At 37.9% G+C, this 22,084-nt stretch overlaps 1 protein-coding gene across 1 annotated transcript in view; it reads right to left on the bottom strand.

The window, feature by feature from the left end:
* The window catches only part of LRCH2 (leucine rich repeats and calponin homology domain containing 2), a 250,428-nt gene that overhangs the window by 1,108 nt on the left and 227,236 nt on the right, over positions 1 to 22,084 (bottom strand). The window lies entirely within an intron of this gene.

Genomic DNA, 22,084 nt, shown 5'->3' with positions numbered 1-22,084 from the left:
TTTACATTAAATATGGGAATAAACAAATAAAAGGCAAGGAGTCTAAATGAAGAAGAGACTATGCATACAATAGTCTTTCTATTACTAACTTTATATTTTATCCCAATATGCTTTTTACGCCTAGATGTCTTTTCATTTTTATTCATTTCCATAGTTAATGTTTCCCTCTAAATCGAAGTTAGAAAGGTGGGAAGAAACTGAAAATTGTTAGGGAATTTGACATTTGTTTTTCTTATGTCAGCTGATTTGGCTCTCTTGTAATCATTTTTGTCAGAAATTAGTTATCAGGACTACAGAAGGAGTTTTATAATTAGAATATGCTGACATGATGATAAGAAAAAGTAGAGCTAAATTCCAAATTTACTTTCCTTTTCCTGAGATTGAAGTCTCAATTAACTCATTTGTCATCTTCTTCTTCTTCTTCTTTTTTTTTTTTTTTTCAGTTTTTGGCCAGGGCTGGGCTTGAACCCACCACCTCCAGCATAAGGGGCCAGCGCCCTACTCCTTTGAGCCACAGGCACTGCCCTTGTCTTCTATTTTTTTTTTTTTTAATTTCCAGGAAGTTTTCTTCAAGTCTCCTGTTTCTGCCAAATTAGCACTTGCAAATATTCCACTATCACTTTTCTTTCAATACCACTGATCTAGCTTTGTGATAATATATACCATAATATTAGAGAGGCACAGTTCAAAGAAACAGAAGCCTTATAATATCATGGAAGAATACAGTGCATATATTTGTAGATATGCAAACCATAAGTTAAATTTAGTTAATAAAATACAGGTAGAAACACTAATGCATCACTCCTCAGTTGTTGAAGGCCATTGGATATTCCTTTCTACATTGATTTGATAGCTTAATCAGAGAAAGCATACGCTTTGCTTCTCAGTGTGAAGAAAAATATAATAAAAAGACAATTTATTTCAATCTATTAAAAGTCTTATTTGAATATTTTCTAGTGGCATCATTAAAAATAAATATATTCTTAGCTTTGGAAGTTGCCAATGATACTTGTATCCTTGTACCTTAGCAATCATTAACCTCTGCTCTAAACACAAGGCATGTTGTAACTCCTAAGAAAAGATTTGGGAGTAAGCCTGGACGGTGCAGAGAAAGGAGGCTGAGTAACAACATTAACACTAATTGGGACAGGCCCTCCCTTAGCTGGAAGCTGGTCTACACCAAAATGGGGGGGAGGCAAAAACCCAAATTTAATGTAGATTAGGGTCAATGTTATCCAAAGGGCGTGGAATGAGGAGGTAAATCAAGGCCTCAGAGTGGGGAAATTTTCAGGATAGTTGAGATCAAGTCATTATTTTCAAAGAACTGGGCAAGATGATAGAAATGATTCAGCAAGCAGTCATCAGTCCCTGGAAAGAGGCCAGCAGAACTAAGCAAAAGATTTAGGCCTTGGCCCCAATTTCCACATAGACAGAGGAAGAATTGAACTTCTAAATTGGAGTCAATTAAACAGCCAACATCAGATGGTGGGGAAAGAGGTGAGAGATAAAGCCTGGTGCTTACAAAGGCTCCCAGGAGCCCAAATCAATTCTAAAAGTATAACAATTTCCAGATTCTTACTAATAGAAAATGGTTCTCACTGGGCCAGGGCATATCAGAGCTGAGACTTCCTAGGCTGACACCAATAAATGCAGCTAAGACAGGGCTGAGAAAGGAGGCTGAGTAACACTAACACAAATTCAGGTAGGCCCTCCCTAGCTGAAAGCTGATCTACACCAAAATTGAGAGAGGTATATAAGGACTTTCCATAGCCTCTGTACAGGAACATGTATGCTACTTTATTTTCTCCATTACCCCTATCTGATAGCCAAGAGGACACTATGTTAGTTTTACATACAAATGACTATAAGTCAACAATGAATGGGTTAAGTTACTTTCCAGAAGGCAAACATTCTGGAGAAATAAAATCTAGGCCACTTAGACTTGAGACCTGCTCTTATGAAGTGATTTCTTGCAGAGTGGCTCCACTGTTAGGACTTTTTTTTCTGACACCTTAGTAGCTAAAGTGACTGACTGGCAGGGATTATGATATCATGTTCATTCTGTAAAGCTTCATAACTCCCAAGTATTCTGTTGACCATCAAAACAGGAAACAAGTGTTCCTGAGCTGCTCTTCAAATGACACACCAGCAAAGTCAGTATTTAATGTCTCATAGTAGTTAACGTCCTTGGTAAGGTTACAGGGCATTAAATAGGCAAAAACCAAAAAAAAAGCAACTATTGACTATTAGGTGTATATGTATATATACATGTGTACTCACATGGTTTTGAACAAAATTCTATGAAATTTGATAAGTTTTTAAACACTTATGCAAACATCAAACTTTCTAAGGGAATTTTTAAAAATCAAAACACCCTTAAAGGGTACTACAACCAAAGCAAACAGCCTTCAGAATGGGAGATTTTTGCATGTTACAAATCTGACAAAGGCCTAATAACTAAAATCTACAGAGAATTCAAATTAATCAACAAGAAAAAAGAAAACAACCCCATTTATAAGTGGGCAAGAGACTTGAACAGAAATATCTCTGAAAATGACAGAAAATGGCAGGTGAACCACACATAAACACAAAACAAACGCTCATTGCCTCTAATCATCAGAGAAATGCAAATCAAAACCCCCCTGAGATACTGCCTAACTTTAGTGAGATTAGCCCACATTACAAAGTCCCAAAACTGCAGATGTTCACGTGGATGTGGAGAGAAAGGAACACTTCTACACTGCTGGTGGGATCGCAAACTAATACAACCTTTATGGAAAGAAGTATGGAGAATTCTTTAAGAACTAAAAGTCAATCTTCCATTTGATCCCACAAACCCATTTCTAGGTATCTACCCAGATAAACAAAAATCATTTTACCACAAAGACATTTATTTACATCAGAATGTTTATTGTAGCTCAATTCATAATTGCCAAATCTTAGAAGCAACCTAAATGCCCTTTGACCTATGAATGGATTAACAAACTGTGGTATATGTATACCATGGAGTACTATTCAGCCATAAGAAAAGATGGAGACTTTACATCTTTTGTGTTTACCTGGATGGAGTTGAAACACATTCTTTTTAGTAAAGTATCTCAAGAATGGAAAAAAGTATCCAATGCATTCAATACTAATATGAAACCAATATATAAACAATTACGTGCCCACAAGAAAGATAAAACACAAATATAGTGTAGCAAGGGGGAGGAAAGAAAAGAGAGAGGGGATGGTGGAGGAAGGAGGGCAATTGGTGGGATCTCATCTAATGTGCACAGTAAGAGGGTATTCTCATGACCCCTAGGTGAAGGGCTCAACTACAACTTGAACTTTACACCTTGGAAGTGAGAACAATGTAATCTAAAAATGTGTAACCTCATATTAAGTTCAAATAAAAAAAACACTCTTAGAAAACTGACTTTAAAAGTTATATGGGAAAGGTGGCATATTGTACAGAACATCAATGTGCTATAAGGATCGCATTCTGTGAAACAGAGGCCATTAAGACTGTCTGTTTTCTCCCAAATCCAGTTTTTATTTTGCTAAAACTAATTTATGAACTCTAAATTCCCCTCCAGACAACCAAAGATTCAACAACAGGAAATCAGAACTGAGATTCTCAGGAAACCTAAATGAGCTGGAAAATACAATTAACAACATCAGGGTCCACTCCCCAGATACTTGCTGGGAGTAAGAATTACCATCAAACAGGCATGAATACAGACAACAGAGGTCAGCTCTGTTTTTCGTTCACTCACACTCCTGCAACAGTGGCAGAGCAATTATATGCCAAGCACTGTGCTAGATAGCAGGCTACAGAGGTGAATTAGATACTATCTCGTGGAGCTCACGTTCTGGTTAGACGATTAGAAACTAAAAACTATTAAATATTAACAATACAGTGTAAAAGGAACAGCATGGTCTGATAGAAGGAATCAGCAGCAGCAAAGAGAACTCAGAGGAAAGAACTAATTTTGTGCCAGGAGGGTGGCATGCATGCCTGGACAGTGCAGGGAGTCTCCACGAATCCCTACCTCATACCTAGCCCCATGAAGTTCTTCCATTGGCTTTTCCTGACTTGTTCATTATAATAAACTGATATAGTAAGTAAAGTGTTTGAGTTCTGCGAGTCATTCTGGAGAATTGCTGAATATGACGGGGAGTCATGGGAACCAGAGAATTATAGCTGGTTGGTCAGAAGTACTGGGACATGTTACTGGTTTCTGAAGCAGGGGCAGCCTTGTGGGACTGAGCCCTTAACCTACAGGGTCTGCACTTAATTAAGGATGGTTAGTGTGATCATTGCATTGGATTGTTGAATACTCAGTTGGTGTCAGAAAATCTGAGATACAGAGTACTGGCTGCTGTCAGGAAACATCTAAAATAAATCAACCTTCTTTGTAACAGTTTCTTTATCACTCATATAGTCCGCTTTTTGGTAAAGGCCTAAGTCTTTTAGGAAGCTAATAAAAATAAAGTTGTCAGATTGTGGCAGACATTAACTGTTTCCTGGTATTCATTCTCCTATTTTTTTCTTTTAGTAATAAAAGTCATGAGTGTTAGCTATGCATATGAACTCCCAGCTAGAGACACATTTTTAAGACTTCTTACAGGTTGGGTGTGAAACGATAATTGCAATTTAGAAAATGATAGGCAAAAGTAATGTGTACAACCTTTAGAGCATGTTTTAACAAAAAGAATCACATGTCCTCTTCTTTCCTTCCTCCCAACCAACCAGCAGGATGTAGTCCAGATGTGATAGTGGGAGCTGTATTTGACCACATAGACAAGGTCAACACAGTATAATAGAAGGCAGCAAAGCAACAAGTTAGAAGAACACTGGGCTTTAGGTGACCTCTTGCAGCAGTGTTGCTGCCTGCCCACTTTTGGTCTTTTGCTTGAGCCATCATATTTCAAGATCTCTTGATTATAGCAGCTTACCCTGAAGCATAACTAATACAGAAACAAATTTTCATTAAAGTGCTACTTGATATTACTTAAAGTGTTATTCTTCTTAAGGATATTTGCACATGGAGTACAAAAATCAAAGAATGCACAAAATCCAAGGGGAAATATACTGCTTGTGTTTCAAATTCAGACATCCCACAGATTTTTGTATTTTGTTTGGTTTGGTTTTCACTTCCCCTTAAGTCCTAGCATAGCTGCAATTGCCACTCTGTCAGTCCTTTAAGTTCAGCCCTGACTAACCTTTCTCACATGTCTGTTTCTCACCTTAGGATGTAATTTCCTTAGGAGCAAGAATTGTGCCTAACTTCCCACTGTAGATCCAGTTCCTAGAACATTGCAGATGTTCAATAAATGTTGAATGTAACTATATTTCCTCTACATGTAACATTTATTCTAATAATGCAAATAACTAACTAATAAGGATTAAGAATGGCAATGTAGGCTGATTTAAACTGCATGTCAGGCACTATGTTCAATGAATACTCATGTTCTTTAGCCCTCACAATAACTTCATGATGCAGAAACTACCAGTATTGGCATTCCCATTTCACAGAAGAGGAAACTGAGACCCAGAAAAGTTAAATAACTTTCTCAAGATTTGACATTTAGGAAATAACAAGTTCACATCATGAACTTGTTAATGAACTAATGGATATCTGAACCTAGGATTGCTTGACATCAAAAAGCACTTTATTAGCTACAATGTAGTCCACCACATTATCTTCAGGAAATTCATTGCCTGGCAATGTGTAGAATGGCAAGGGGAAAAATCATCCTGGGTTTAAGAATCAGTTACATTCTGCACAGCTAAGGGTACCACAACTAATGCAAATAGACAACCTTCAGAATGGGAGAAGATTTTTCATGTTACAAATCTCACTAAGGTCTGATAACTTGAACCTACAGAGAACTCAAATTAATCAACAAGGAAAGAGCAAACAACCCCACTTATAAGTGGATAAGAGACTTGAACAGAAATATCTCTGAAAATGACAGATGAATGGCCAGCAAACACATGAAAAAATGCTCATTGCCTCTAATCATCAGAGAAATGCAAATCAAAACCACTCTGAGATATCATCTAACTCCAGTGAGATTAGCCCACATAACAAAGTCCTAAACCTACGGATGCTGATATGGATGTGGAGAGAAGGGAACACTTCTACACTGCTGGTGGGATTGCAAACTAGTCTTTATGGGAAGAAATATGGAGAATTCTTAAAGAACTAAAAGTCAATCTTCCATTTAATCCCACAAGCACATTACTAGGTATCTACCTAGAAAAACAAAAATCAGTTTACTACAAGAACATTTGTACCAAAATGTTTACTGCAGTCAATTCACAATTGCCAAGTCAGGGAAGCAACCTAAATGCCCATTAACCCATGATTAGATTAACAAACTGTGGCATATGTATACCGTGGAGTACCATTCAGCCATAAGAAAAGATGGAGACTTTACATCTTTTGTGTTTATCTGGATGGAGTCAAAACACATTCTTTTTAGTAAAGGATCTCAAGAATGGAAAAACAGTATCCAGTGTACTCAATACTAATATGAACCAATTTATAAACAATTACATGCCCACGTGAATGATAAAACACATATATAGTCTATCAAGGGGCAGGGAAGAGGAGGGACGGGGATAGGGGAGGAGGGAAGGTGACTGGCAGGATCTCATCTAAGGTGCACAATGTGAGGGTGTTCAGCATGACCTCTGGGTGAAGGACTCAAGTACAACTTGAACTTTACCTTAGAATTGAAACCAATGTAACCTAAACATTTGTACCCTCATATTAAGTTGCAATAAAAAAGAACTACAGGTAATTAAGCCAACCTAAATTATGTCAGTTGCCAAGTCAGTACAAATTATACAGTGCTTATTAAAAACTTTTGCTACTTTCTTGACCAATGAATGCTTTCACCTTGAAAATCTGCACACAGAGAACATATTTAATCTAGTCTGAACCTTGGCACAGTTACCTAAATACTTAAGAATCTGTTGTGCTTATATGAGGGACCACTATTTTGCAAAAATATTAGAGGACAATAGAAGAAAACCTTATAGACATGAAATAGCCTGTACAAGATCAGTTTGGATGTAGTAAATTATCAATTATCCATCAATTGTATTTCTAAATTTGCTATTGTAAGAGAATTCAAAAACACATAGAAGTAGAATTGGAGTAATGAAATTGCATGTATCCATTACCTGTGTTTGGCAATTATGGAGATAACAAAATATTTATTAATGTATCATATCATGAGTACTGATATTCCTAGTCTCAAAAGTCAGGAAATATCATATATATAGAATCTTTTCTTTTCTTTCTTTTTCTTGAGACAGAGTCTCACTCTGTCACCCTTGGTAGAGTGCTCTGGTGTCTTAGCTCACAGCAACCTCAGTCTCTTGGGCTCAAGTGATTATCTTTTTTTTATATTAAATCATGGATGTGTACATTAATGCAATCATGGGGCACCATACACTGGTTTTATAGACTGTTCGACACATTTTCATCACACCGGTTAACATAGCCTTCCTGGCATTTTCTTAGTTATTGTGTTAAGACATTTATATTCTACATTTACTAAGTTTCACATGTACCCTTGTAAAATGCACTGCAGGTGTAATCCCACCAATCACCCTCCCCTCAAGTGATTATCTTGCCTCAGCCTCCAGAGTAGCTGGAACTACAGGTGCCTGCCCAACGCCTGGCTGGTTTTTCTATTTTTAATAGAGACAGGGTCTCCCTCTTGCTCAGGCTGGTCTTAAACTCCTGAGCTCAAGTGATCCTCCTGCCTCGGCCTCCCACAGTGCTAGGATTTTAGGCATAAGCCACCACACCCAGTCATATTCACAGAACCTTAAACTAATCTAAAAATTCTAGTCTAACTCCCTTTTTACAAACAAAGAGACCAGGGCCCTGAAAAGAGGGGAAATCTATTCAAGATCATTTAGTTAGATAGTGACAGAGCCTATACAAGAATCAACTTCCACTAGATCATATTGCCATTTAATATTAAATGCTCTTTAATTTATGTGAATCATTTGAAAATAATTAATGGAACATGGTAAGACCGCTTTCTCCATAAATACATTAAAACAAGATGTCCTCTAGCATGGCTAGACACTATTTATAAGACTTTTCTACATAAATTTTTCCCAGCAATAGGAATTACAAAGAAGATCTTTTCCATTTGCCTCCTTTAGTGCTGAAAATGTATTATAAAATAAATAGTTCTTCAATCAAAAGAGAAACAATCATATAAAACTTTACTGTAATAGCATGGTCTTTCCTGGTGTGACCTTGATAATGGAAAGACAGGAACAAACACATAATGAACTTGTTAATGAACTATTCACAGGAAACCAGAGTGCACATATTTGTGTCGTTGGATTGAGACTTAATAAAATTAGAAAGTTAAGTAAGTCCCAGCTGGAGACTGGGCAACCAGCAGAAAATTCCTAACAGCCAGGAAACACCATGATTTCAAGAAAAAGAAAAATAAAAAAAAAATAATATTCTCAAGTTCTTATGTTATGAGTGGCATGTGGATTGTAAAATCCTTAAATGTGTTACTGAACAGAATTTTGAAGCCATCTCATCCATGAATCTTTAATTTAGAAGAAAACCACAGATTTTATGGATCATATTCACTGCATGTTAGCATTGACTTTAAAGTTGCTATATTGCCAAAAGAGAGATAAGCTGCATCTTTTATAGAAATATTGGGGTGATCTAGTAAACTATCTTAGATTGGTAGTGTATCTTTGAAGAAACGTTTTAGCTCTTTCCTCATACTAAGACCTACTATCTCCCCAGGTTATTGCTATTTACTCTTTCATTCAGTCACTTAATGAATAGTTACTGAGTTCTTTGCCAGGTAATTGGGATATCGCAGTGAACAAAGAGAGAAATCCCTACACTGATTGAGTTTATATTGTAGTAATGGAGACAGATCATAAACAAATAAACAAGCAAAAATATTTTAGGTAACGATAACACCATTTTTTAAAATCCCAGTACAAGGCTAGATAGTGACTGGTGGAGTGAGGCAAAGAAGATATTTTAGGTAGGATGATGAGGAATGCCCTCTGATAAAGGACACATGAATAAAACTGAGCAGAAAGTGTTTCAGGCAGATAGACTAACTTACAATGGTCCAGAAGAGAGACTAACTGGCGGGTTGTGGCAAAAAGGTCTGCATTGCTGGGGCAGAATAAACAAGCAGAAAAATATTAATGAAGGAGGAAAGGTTAAAGATGCAGAAGGGACAGTTTGTGTGGTGCCTTGTGGGACATTTTATTTATTTATTTATTTTATTATTGGGGATTCATTAAGGGTACAAAGAACCAGGTTACACTGATTGCATTTTAAATACTTTGGCTTTTACTATGAGTGAGATGGGGAGCCATTGGAAGGATGGGATCAGAGAGATGACTCATCTTAGCCAAGTTTTAGAGATTCCCCTGGCTGCTGAGCATACAACAAACTGGATGGGTGCAAAATGGAAGCAGAGAGTGACTCAAGAAGCTCCTGCCATTGTCGAGTCAAGAAAGGATGGTGGCTTGCACCATGATGGTAAAAAGTGCTATATTCTGAACATATTTTTAACTTGGGGCTGGTATGACTTTCTGGGTTTTTTTTTTTTTTTTTTCAGTTTTTGGCCAGGGCTGGGTTTGAACCCACCACCTCCAGCGTATGGGGCCGGCACCCTACTCCTTTGAGCCACAAGCGCCACTCCTGGTGTGATTTTCTAAAGGATGAGATGTGGGTTATATGAGTGAGCATTTTTTCATGTATTTGTAGGCCATGCACCTGACATCTTCAGAGAATTTTCTGTTCAAGTCTCTCTCTTTCTTTTTTTTTTTGCGACAGAGTCTCACTATGTCGCCCTCAGTAGAGTGCTATGGCATCACAGCTCACAGCAACCGCCAATTCTTGGGCTTAAGCAATTCTCTTGCCTCAGCCTCCCAAGTATCTGGTACTGCAGGCACGTGCCATAAAGCCTGGCTATTTTGTGTTGCAGTTGTCATTGTTGTTTAGCTGGCCCAGGCTGAGTTCAAACCACCAGCTTCAGTGTATGTGGCCAGGGCCCTACCCACTGATCTATGGGCGCGGCCCTCTGTTCAAGTCTCTTGCCTACAAAGAAATGGGGTTGCTTGTTCTTTTCTTATTGATTAGTTTGAGTTCTCTGTGGATTCTAGTTATCAGACCGTTGTTGGAAACATAACCTGCAAAGAACTTCTCCCATTTTGAGGGCTGTCTGTTTGCTTTACTTGTAGTGCCCTTAGCTGTGCAGAAGTTTTTTAGCTTGATCAGATCCCAATAATATATTTTTGGTGTTGCTTCAATTGCCAGAGGGGTTCTCCTCATAAAAAAATTTTCCAGGCCAATATCTTCAAGCATTTTCCCCACACTCTCTTCTAATATTTTTATAGTTTAGTTTCATGTATTAAGTTTAAATCTTTTATCCAGTGAGTATCAATTTTAGATTGGAAGCAGCCTAAATGCCCATCTACCCAGGAATGAATATACAAATTGTGATATATGTATACCATGGAATACTATGCAGCCATAAAAAGAGGGAGACTTTGCATCTTTTATGTTTACCTGGATGGAGCTGGAACATATTCTTCTTAGTAAAGTATCTCAAGAATGGGGAAAAAGTAACCAATGTACTCAAAACTATTATGAAACCAATATATAAACACTTACACATTCATACAAATGATAAAATACAAAGATAGTCCAGAAAAAAAAAAGAAAGGAGAGGAGGGAAAGGGGAGGGAAGGGTGGAGGGCAAGTGGAGGGAGGATATTTGGTGGGATCTTACCTAATGTACACAATGCAAGGGTACATTTCAGAACAATTAAGAGTAAATTATAAATGTCATACCACAAAAATAAGTTAAGTGAGGTGATGTTTATGTTAATTAGTTTGATTTAAGCCTTCCACATTGTATACCAAATCATCACATTGTACCCCATAAATGTATACAGTTAGAATTTAATAAAAATTAAGTAAACAAACAAAATAACAATAAACAATGAAAAAACATTGAAAGTTAACAATATATAAATGGTACTTAAAGCCGTGGGACTCAATCCAATGAGATTGCTTTAGTGGTCATTTGTTTGAAATGTGTAGCAGGCTTAGGAGGTGTAGTTCTAAAATCAGAAAATTGGCAGCACCTGTGGCTCAGTGAGTAGGGTGCTGACCCCATATACCGAGGGTGGCGGGTTTGAACCCGGTCCCAGCCAAACTGCAACAAAATAGCCAGGCGTTGTGGTGGGTGCCTGTAGTCCCAGCTACTAGGGAGGCTGAGGCAAGAGAATCACCTAAGCCCAAGAAGTGGAGGTTGCTGTGAGCTGTGATGCCATGACACTCTACCCAGGATGACAAAGTGAGACTGTCTTTAAGAAAAAAAAAAAAAATGCGGGAGGAGGCGGAGCAAGATGGCAGCCGAGTAACAGCTTCTTTGCATCTGGGCACCGTGAGTCTGGGGAGATAGGACTCCAGGCATCTCTGGCTGGTGGGATCTGCCTATCATCACCCCTGAGAGGATACAGGGAGTCAGCGAGAGATTTCTGGACCCCAAGAGGAGGACTAAAACAGTGGAAAACCGGCAAGTGGTCGCGTGTGTTCAATCTGTCTAAACCTGCCCGCAACTGTCAGTTCGGTAGCAGCGAGACTGCAAACCAGAAAGGCCTTACCTGTGAACTGTTTTGGTGTCTTTGGACTTGGCACTCAGCTGAACTGCCTTGGGGAGAGCCTGAGCAGGAGTGTGGAGAACTTTGGCCTTTGTCGAGGGCCCCAGTCTGAGCCTCTGAGCCAGACGGAGCTAATAGTGTTTGGCTCTGGGTCAAACAAAGGGATCTGCCCCGGCAAGCTCCGCCCTCAGGGTCGAAGAGCTAGAATTGGGTGGGAGCTGGTAACCCAGTGACCAAGTAGCCTAAGGGCGGGGTCTTCGCCCCCTTGCAGCCCTAACCCTCGGGGGCAGAGGGAGACCAGTTTTGGCACACAGGGTAAGTGGATAGCCACTTCAGCAGTGATTCCAGCGACAAGCACTTCCCTGGGAAAGCTTCTGCTCAGCAAGTGAACAAGTTCAAAGTGCCTTTTAAGTGGGCTGAAGAGAGATTTAGGGTGTCTACCTGCTGGGGTTTGAGAAACTAGCAGCCTCCAGTCGTATCAGAACTGTGATTAACATCTCATACCCCAGAAGACCACGTGTTGCCCAGACAATATTCAATAACATATACATACTGCTTTGTTTTTGGTTGTGGTTTTTTTTTGTTTACTTTGATGTTGTTGATGTTGTTTTGTTTTTTAAGTTCAACCTTTTCCATACAGATCCTTTTTCTTTCTCAATTTTTCTAGTTTCATTATAATTTCCCATTGCTGCCTATTTCAATAATTAGAACTTCATTTTTGTTAGTGTTTCTACCGCTATTATTTGGTTTTCCACCCAATTTTATCCCGTAAAGTTTTCTGTTTGCTTGTTTTGGTTTGATTTATAGCATTTTTGTCTTTCCTCTCTACTTGGTGGAGATGGGGTACTGTGTCTGATCAGGTTAGCAAAGAGCTGCTGACCTCAAGGGAACCACCCAACTGGGCACCCCCAGAAGGTGGTTTTCTTTTAAGGTTGTATCAAAGTACCCTACTGTACACCTATATTGCTCTGTCTCCCTCATTCTGTGCCTCTCTTCTTTTTGTCAATATGCGTTTTACTCACCCCGTCTCCTTTCTCTATTTTTCTTTTTTTCTCTTATCACTCGGTCCTCCTTTCTTTCATCCCTTTTTTGCTCTTCAACCTTCTCACCCTTCTGATCCTGTAACCCTTAGTGCACAGGCACGAGAACTTAAAGAGCAAGAGGAAGTGAAAGGAAAATTAGGGCAAGGAAACAGATAAAAGAAATCATTCATGAGGAAGAATCAGCAGAAAACTCCAGGCAACATGAAGAACCAGTCCAGAACAACCCCGCCAAGGGACCATGAGGTAGCTACTGCAGAGGATTCCACCTATAAAGAAATGTTAGGAATGACAGAAAGGGAATTTAGAATACACATGTTGAAAACAATGAAACAAATGATGGAAACAATGAAGGAAACTGCTAATAAAGTGGAAAATAACCAAAAGGAAATCCAAAAACAGAATCAAATAAGAGATGAACGATATGAAGAATATAAAAAGGATATAGCAGAGCTGAAGGAACTGAAACAGTCAATTAGGGAACTTAAAGATGCAATGGAAAGTATCAGCAACAGGTTAGACCATGCAGAAGAAAGAATTTCAGAGGTAGAAGACAAAGTTCTTGAGGTAACTCAAGATAGTAAAAGAGGCAGAAAAGAAGAGAGAGAAAGCAGAACGTTCACTGTCAGAATTATGGGACTTTATGAAGCGTTCCAACATATGAGTTATAGGAATTCCAGAAGGGGAAGAAGAATGCCCCAGAGGAATGGAAGCCATACTAGAGAATATTACAAAAGAAAATTTCCCAAATATCACCAAAGATTCTGACACATTGCTTTCAGAGGGATATGGGACACCAGGTCGCCTCAACTCTAACTGAGCTTCACTAAGACACATTGTGATGAACCTGTCCAAAGTAAAGACAAAAGAAAAGATACTGCAAGCTGCCAGGAGTAAGCGCCAATTGACCTACAGGGGCAAATCCATCAGAGTGACTGCAGACTTCTCTAATGAAACTTTCCAAGCAAGAAGACAGTGGTCATCTACCTTTAATCTACTTAAACAGAACACAATTTCCAGCCCAGAATTCTGTACCCTGCTAAGCTAAGCTTAAAAATTGATGGAGAAATCAAATCATTTACAGATATACAAACATTGAGGAAATTCTCCACAACAAGACCAGCTCTACAGGAAATACTTCAACCTGTTCTGCACACTAACCACCACAATGGATCAGCAGCAAAGTAAGAACTCAGAAATTAAAGGACAGAACCTAACCTCCACACTGATGCAAAAGATAAAACTAAGCAATGGACTCTCACCAAATAAGACGAATAGAATACTACCACACGTATCAATTATCTCAATAAATGTTAATGGCTTGAATTCCCCACTGAAAAGACATAGATTGGTTGACTGGATTAAAAAACACAAGCCATCCATTTGCTGTCTGCAAGAAACACACCTGGCTTCAAAAGACAAATCAAAGCTCCGAGTCAAGGGTTGGAAGACAATTTTTCAGGCAAATGGAATTCAGAAGAAAAGAGGAGTTGCAATCTTATTTTCAGATACATGTGGATTTAAAGCAACTAAAGTCAAAAAAGACAAAGATGGTCACTTTATATTGGTCAAGGGAAAAATACAAGAAGACATTTCAATTCTAAATATTTATGTACTCAATTTAAATGCTCCCAGATTCTTGAAACAGACCTTATTCAGTCTGAGCAATATGATATCTGATAACACCATAACAACAGGGGACCTTAACACTCCTCTTACAGAGCTGGACAGATCCTCTAAACAGAAATTAAACAAGGATATAAGAGATTTAAATGAGACCCTAGAACAACTGTGCTTGATAGACGCATATAGAACACTCCATCCAAAAGATAAAGAATATATATTCTTCTCATCACCCCATGGAACATTCTCCAAAATTGATCATATCCTGGGACACAAAACAAATATCAACAGAATCAAAAGAATTGAAATTTTACCTTGTATCTTCTCAGACCATAAGGCACTAAAGGTGGAACTCAACTCTAACAAAAATGCTCGACTCCACCCAAGGGCATGGAAATTAAACAATCTTCTGTTGAATAACAGATGGGTGAAGGAAGAAATAAAACAGGAAATCATTAACTTCCTTGAGCATAACAACAATGAAGACACAAGCTACCAAAACCTGTAGGATACTGCAAAAGCAGTTTTGAGAGGAAGATTCATCGCTTTAGATGCCTACATTCGAAAAACATAAAGAGAGCACATCAACAATCTCACAAGAGATCTTATGGAATTGGAAAAAGAAGAACAATCTAAGCCTAAACTCAGTAGAAGAAAAGAAATATCCAAAATCAAATCAGAGATCAATGAAATTGAAAACAAAAGAATCATTCAGAAAATTAATGAAACAAGGAGTTGGTTTTTTGAAAAAATAAATAAAATAGATAAACCATTGGCCAGACTAACGAGGAATAGAAAAGTAAAATCTCTAGTAACCTCAATCAGAAATGATAAAGGGGAAATAACAACTGATCCCACAGAGATACAAGAGATCATCTCTGAATACTACCAGAAACTCTATGCCCAGAAATTTGACAATGTGAAGGAAATGGATCAATATTTGGAATCACACCCTATCCCTAGACTCAGCCAGGAAGAAATAGAGCTCCTGAACAGACCAATTTCAAGCACTGAGATCAAAGAAACAATAAAGAATCTTCCAACCAAAAAATGCCCTGGTCCAGATGGCTTCACTCCAGAATTCTTCAAGGAAGAGCTTATTCCTGTACTGCAGAAATTATTCCAAAAAATTGAGGAAGAAGGAATCTTCCCCAACACATTCTATGAAGCAAACATCACCCTGATACCAAAACCAGGAAAAGACCCAAACAAAAAGGAGAATTTCAGACCAATCTCACTCATGAATATAGATGCAAAAATTCTCAACAAAATCCTAGCCAATAGATTACAGCTTATCATCAAAAAAGTCATTCATCATGATCAAGTAGGCTTCATCCCAGGGATGCAAGGCTGGTTTAACATACACAAGTCTATAAACGTTATCCACCATATTAACAGAGGCAAAAATAAAGATCACATGATCCTCTCAATAGTTGCAGAAAAAGCATTTGATAAAATCCAGCATCCTTTTCTAATTAGAACACTGAAGAGTATAGGCATAGGTGGCACATTTCTAAAACTGATTGAAGCTATCTATGACAAACCCACAGCCAATATTTTACTGAATGGAGTAAAACTGAAAGCTTTTCCTCTTAGAACTGGAACCAGACAAGGTTGTCCTCTGTCACCTTTTCTATTCAACGTAGTGCTGGAAGTTCTAGCCAATACAATTAGGCAAGACAAGGAAATAAAGGGAATCCAAACGGGAGCAGAGGAGGTCAAACTCTCCCTCTTTGCTGACGACATGATCTTATACTTAGAGAACCCCAAAGACTCAACCACAAGACTCCTAGAAGTCATCAAAAAATACAGTAATGTTTCAGGATATAAAATCAATGTCCACAAGTCAGTAGCCTTTGTGTACACCAATAACAGTCAAGATGAGAAGCTAATTAAGGACACAACTCCCTTCACCATAGTTTCAAAGAAAATGAAATACCTAGGAATATACCTAACGAAGGAGGTAAAGGACCTCTATAAAGAAAACTATGAAATCCTCAGAAAGGAAATAGCAGAGGATATTAACAAATGGAAGAACATACCATGCTCATGGACGGGAAGAATCAACATTGTTAAAATGTCTATACTTCCCAAAGCAATCTACCTATTCAATGCCATTCCTATCAAAATACCAACATCGTACTTTCAAGATTTGGAATAAATGATTCTGCGTTTTGTATGGAACAGGAAAAAACCCCGTATAGCTAAGGCAGTTCTTAGCAACAAAAATAAAGCTGGGGGCATCAGCCTACCAGATTTTAGTCTGTACTACAAAGCCATAATGCTCAAGACAGCATGGTACTGGCACAAAAACAGAGACATAGACACTTGGAATTGAATTGAAAACCAAGAAATGAAACTAACATTTTACAACCACCTAATCTTCGATAAACCAAACAAGAACATACCTTGGGGGAAAGACTCCCTATTCAATAAATGGTGTTGGGAGAACTGGATGTCTACATGTAAAAGACTGAAACTGGACCCACACCTTTCCCCACTCACAAAAATTGATTCAAGATGGATAAAGGACTTAAATTTAAGGCATGAAACAATAAAAATCCTCCAAGAAAGCATAGGAAAAACACTGGAAGATATTGGCCTGGGGAAAGACTTCATGAAGAAGACTGCCATGGCAATTGCAACAACAACAAAAATAAACAAATGGGACTTCATTAAACTGAAAAGCTTCTGTACAGCTAAGGAGACAATAACCAAAGCAAAGAGACAACCTACACAATGGGAAAGGATATTTGCATATTTTCAATCAGACAAAAGCTTGATAACTAGGATCTATAGAGAACTCAAATTAATCCACATGAAAAAAGCCAACAATCCCATATATCAATGGGCAAGAGACATGAATAGAACTTTCTCTAAAGACGACAGACGAATGGCTAACAAACACATGAAAAAATGTTCATCATCTCTATATATTAGAGAAATGCAAATCAAAACGACCCTGAGATGTCATCTAACCCCAGTGAGAATGGCCCACATTACAAAATCTCAAAACTGCAGATGCTGGCGTGGATGTGGAGAGAAGGGAACACTTTTACACTGCTGGTGGGACTGCAAACTAGTACAACCTTTCTGGAAGGAAGTATGGAGAAACCTCAAAGCACTCAACCTAGACCTCCCATTTGATCCTGCAATCCCATTACTGGGCATCTACCCAGAAGGAAAAAAATCCTTTTATCATAAGGACACTTGTACTAGATTGTTTATTGCAGCTCAATTTACAATCGCCAAAATGTGGAAACAGCCTAAATGCCCACCAACCCAGGAATGGATTAACAAGCTGTGGTATATGTATACCATGGAATACTATTCAGCCATTAAAAAAAATGGAGACTTTACATCCTTCGTATTAACCTGGATGGACGTGGAAGACATTATTCTTAGTAAAGCATCACAAGAATGGAGAAGCATGAATCCTATGTACTCAATTTTGATATGAGGACAATTAATGACAATTATGGTTATGGGGGGGAAGCAGAAAGAGGGAAGGAGGGAGGGGGGTGGGGCCTTGGTGTGTGTCACACTTTATGGGGCCAAGAAATGATTGCAAGAGGGACTTTACCTAACAATTGCAATCAATTGTTGCAATCAAAGTCCTGGCTTATTGTACCCTCAATGAATCCCCAACAATAAAGAAAAAAAATGCTAAAATCATAAAATTAAGAACTCTAGAGAATTATCACACTGTTGAAGACAGATGAACATTTATTGATGGTATCAATTACCAAATATCACTAGATAAACTAAATGACATTCATTGGTTCTAATCTTTTCATCCTTTATTCTCAACTACAAAAATATATTATCTCGCATGGTAACCTCTCAGAACTAACTCTGTACTCTTTCTTGTAACCTATCCTAAGCTTTACATAATCAAAGTTTCAACAATGTTAACACTACCCTAGCCTATCACTAAGCTTTTGAAAACCACATGGTCTTTTATTCACTTTATAAGACTCATTCTTAGAAAAGCTCTTATATTTTTCTAGAACTTTTCTTTGCCTGGCTAGTGACATTATCACACTAAAATATGAAACTTTCTTACTTTTAGATATCTCATCCCCATTATTTTCAGTTCAAGTTTGAAGACCAGTTTAAAAAAGTTTGGGCTATGTGACAATTAGAGGATGATTGATAACTAAAGGTTACCCTGAAGAAGCCACGAGCAATAGCATGACCCTCTAGTCTCAGCTATGCTGGAGGTTGAGGCAGAGGACAGTTCAAGGCCAGCCTGGGTAACATACTGAGACACCCTCTCTAACAACCAATAATAATGGTAAAAGTTAAAAATAAAATTAAAAAGATTTCCCTGAATAGAAAACTGTTAAAAAGTTTTATAATCTCAGGACTCAAAAGATATCTTGATAAAAGGAAAAAAAAATCCTTTTTTGTTCCTGTGCCATCAAATTCTGCACTCATTTCTTGCTAGTGCTAGCTTTAATTTGATCTTTTTTGGTAGATTCCTATTAATCTTTGTGAGCTACAAATAAATGTTGACAGCAAAGCTGTATACCATTTTCCTTGGTTCTAAGCTGCTCTCTAGCACACATGTATGTGGACCATATTGAGAAGACATGGAGTAGCTGACAGAAATACAAATTTACACACTAAGTTAATCAAACTAGTTTCATACCATGGTATAGTGACTAAGAACGTTAAATCTGGGGATAAGCTGCCAGGGTTGAATGTCAGCTCCATCATCTACTTCTTGTTTCCTCCTAAAGATTGTACTAAATCTCTCTATGACTCAGTTTTCTCATCCTTTAAATAGGGATGGCAATGGAGCTTACTTCACAGGGATTGAGAATTAAATAATGTCTATAAAGCACCAACTATGTGCCTGAAACATAGTAAGTCTATTTGAGAATTAGATAATGAAAGCTTTTGATCAGAAAAGTGGGCAATAAAACTTTACCTGTCCACTAACTTGCCCAAATCTACTCCTTGCCATCTACTGGGGTTACGAGTCTCAATAATTGGCATCAGTGCTTTGTGTCTGGCTCCTAAATCAGAAATTATTTGCTGTTAAAAAAAAGAAATCCATTGACATTCACATAGAGTACTCAAGAGGGCTGTATGGGAAGAAGGTATGTGTTAGTCTTTAACCTTTGCACATTTGCATATTATGACAAATTCTTGCCTTGAACATTTTACAAGGCAAGAAAGGAAGACTGGTAATTTTTAATAATGTGTAAATAATGAATGTGTGCATAGAAAGATACATGTATTAGTGAAATAATAATACTCAAAAAAAAAAAGAGGGTGAACATAATGACAAAACATCAGATGGGAGGGAGATGGGAGAACAAGAATTGTTAAGCCATTAAAGACCTTATTGCCACACTTGGGAACTCTGCTCAAGGCCTCTTGAAATTTTTAAGTAAAGGAACCATTTTCAGGAATGTTTAATAGAAATTCCTCAAATTCCACTGTTGATACATAAGAAGTTCCTTTTTTGGAGAAAATATGGCAGGGAGTATCACAGGGTACAACATCCACAGATAATTGTAAGTTACAAAACATGAGATAACAGTGACCAGAAGTGGTAATTGGTAAACAATCCCTTTCCTGGTTTATCAATTTTACATGCCAGAGTGGATTGCAGACTCTCAGGAACCCAGAAGATAGAATAAAAAAAAATAAGGAAACCAGTGTAGAAAAGCAGGAATTATTTCTACTTGTTCCTAAAGGTTTGAAAACCTGTATGTATTAAGGGGACGGGGTAATGGTGAATATCATACAAATCTTTCAATTGGTCATACATGTAAACCTGATTTGTGACATTTGTGACATCACATTTATAAAGACTTGTATATCCTTTATACTCTTTCATAAGTATTAATTTTTTTTTTCCTGAATGGCCTCTGTGGTGAGGTGACAAAATTTGAGTATTCAGAACCCTTTACAAAATCCTCACTCATGCTCACAAGCGAGTCAGGCATTGTAAATAGTATAGATAGATATATAATATCTGCTTCTAAAGTAGACAGAAACTAGGAAAAATAAAGGACAAGGAAAGGCTAGTATGGAATCAAGGGCTAAGTTGTTAAGGGTGGATTCTAAGGGCATTGAGAAGAGGCAAAGAAGGAAGAGTACATGCTACTCTCCTGACCTCCAGACCAGTATATCAAATTGCTTACTGGACGTGTTCACTCAGACATCTCACAGGCAAGTCTAACTCTGCATGTCCAAACGTGAGCTAATTATCTTCCTCCCCTACTCAGTCAGACCTGGTCCTCCTTCAAAGCCCCATATTTCAATGAATGGCATTGCTATCCAGTTGCTCAAGACAGGTAAAGTAATCCTTGTCTGCTATCTTCCTCTTCCCCACCACAAGCAATCCAACACTAACTCTTGTCAATATTAATTCCTAAACATCTCTTGAATCTGTCTGATGTTCTCTATTCACACCACCATTTTCCTAGTTGAAGATCTCATCACCTTCTCCATGATTGGCTCATAACTAGGCTTCCTCCTGTCATGTTTAGTACCCCCCCCACTAATCCAATCCAATTTCCACTTAGCAGATCAAAATGTAAATTCGACTTGTTTAGTCTTCCACACATTTAACTGATCTTTAGTTTCCACAAGACAGGGTTCAGGATTTACAAGACACACCATGATTTAGCCTCTTTTACCTTCTTTACTTGTATCCCTCCAGGCCTCACCAAGATCTTACCTAATATTTTACCTTTTACCAAATATTCCATGAATTTCTAATGCATCATTGCTTTTGAATTAGAAGCTCCCTCAAAATGTAGGAAGGCAAACATGTTGGCAAGAAGTCTAGTTAAAAATTACTTTCAATAATCCAAGGAGAAGATAATGAGATTTTCCTATTTATGTTCAAAACTCCACTCAGACTTCATCCCCTTTCTGGAACCCATAGCCCAGGTTGCCATAAACTCATATGGAAAAATGCTTTCCTCCTTTTAGTAGATTGCATCATAAGTGTCTGTTAACCTTTTTACCCCCTGTAACTAGTAGTTAACAATGAGTAAATTTGGGTTATCTGTTTTCTCATTAAGAGATTTTTAAACTGCCACACTGTTTGACAATTGTCATTTGTTATGTTACCCAAATACCTGATGATACAGCCAGGCTAATTCCAAGCTACATATATGTTGCTTACTATGGACATTTTCAAAAAGAACTCAACAGCTATAAACATTTTTTTTAATAAGCTTTGGTGGGGTTTTGTTGGGACCACTCAATATATGCCACACTTAATTTCTCAACTATCATCTATGATATTTAATATGAGGCAATTCCTAAGATACCAACTACTTACTTCCACTTCCACCATGGTAAATCAGTATCTCCTCTCCTTTTATTCTAGAGCAGTTCCAACAGAAAAAAAAATGTCAACTTTCTAAAGTCATAGGAAGTATCTTCTGTATAAGTCCCCCTTTGCCACAGTATCTTTCCTGTCTCCCACTTCTTTGAGGAAATTACTCTTCTGAATCATTTCTCACTTTTGCAGTTTTTTTTTTTTTTGTCCAGGGCCAGGTTTGAACCCACCACCTTTGTATATGGGGCTGGCACCCTACTTCTTTGAACCACAGGCGCTGCCCCATTTCTCACTTTTATATGGCTTTGATTCTTCTATGGACCAACAGACTCTTAGCCCTAACAAACACATGCTACTTCATCAGACAAATAACCAGCAAAATAAAACAAGATGTAGTAATGTATGTTGTAAAGAGCTCTAGACTAT

This window comes from Nycticebus coucang, chromosome X (genome assembly GCF_027406575.1).
Source record: "Nycticebus coucang isolate mNycCou1 chromosome X, mNycCou1.pri, whole genome shotgun sequence".
Lineage (NCBI taxonomy): Eukaryota > Metazoa > Chordata > Mammalia > Primates > Lorisidae > Nycticebus > Nycticebus coucang.
Note: the sequence above shows the minus strand (reverse complement) of the source record. Positions and strands in the feature narration are given on the sequence as shown.